Source organism: Etheostoma spectabile, chromosome 2 (genome assembly GCF_008692095.1).
Source record: "Etheostoma spectabile isolate EspeVRDwgs_2016 chromosome 2, UIUC_Espe_1.0, whole genome shotgun sequence".
Taxonomy (NCBI): Eukaryota; Metazoa; Chordata; class Actinopteri; order Perciformes; family Percidae; genus Etheostoma; species Etheostoma spectabile.
This window is the reverse complement of record NC_045734.1, coordinates 31,122,568-31,122,936: the sequence shown is the minus strand read 5'-3', so window position 1 is coordinate 31,122,936 and position 369 is coordinate 31,122,568.

Sequence of the window (369 nt, the reverse complement as noted above, 5' to 3'; positions counted from 1 at the left end):
AGCCCTGTTGGTCACTGGTCGACTTCGGTTCACAGCCCTCTGGGGAATATAACCTCAGGTGTCAAAGAGCCGCTGCAGCAGTCAGCAACCCTGTTGGGTTCCTTGGCACAGCAGCATAACCTCACGCCAGCCCAGACGGGAGGACAATACGTACAAGGCCAAGCCATTTATACCTTGCCCGTTCCTACGTCCCGGTCACAGGTAGCTATGGATTATGCTGCACCAGCTCACCACACCTCTCTGCCTTCGCTTCATCCTGTTCAGGATCCTGCTCAGCATCTACGGTCTGTGTCACAGTCTGCTTTACATCAGGCTCCGCCAGCCCAGCCCGACATGCTTCGGCCTCCGCTCCAGCCTCCTAATGCTCCT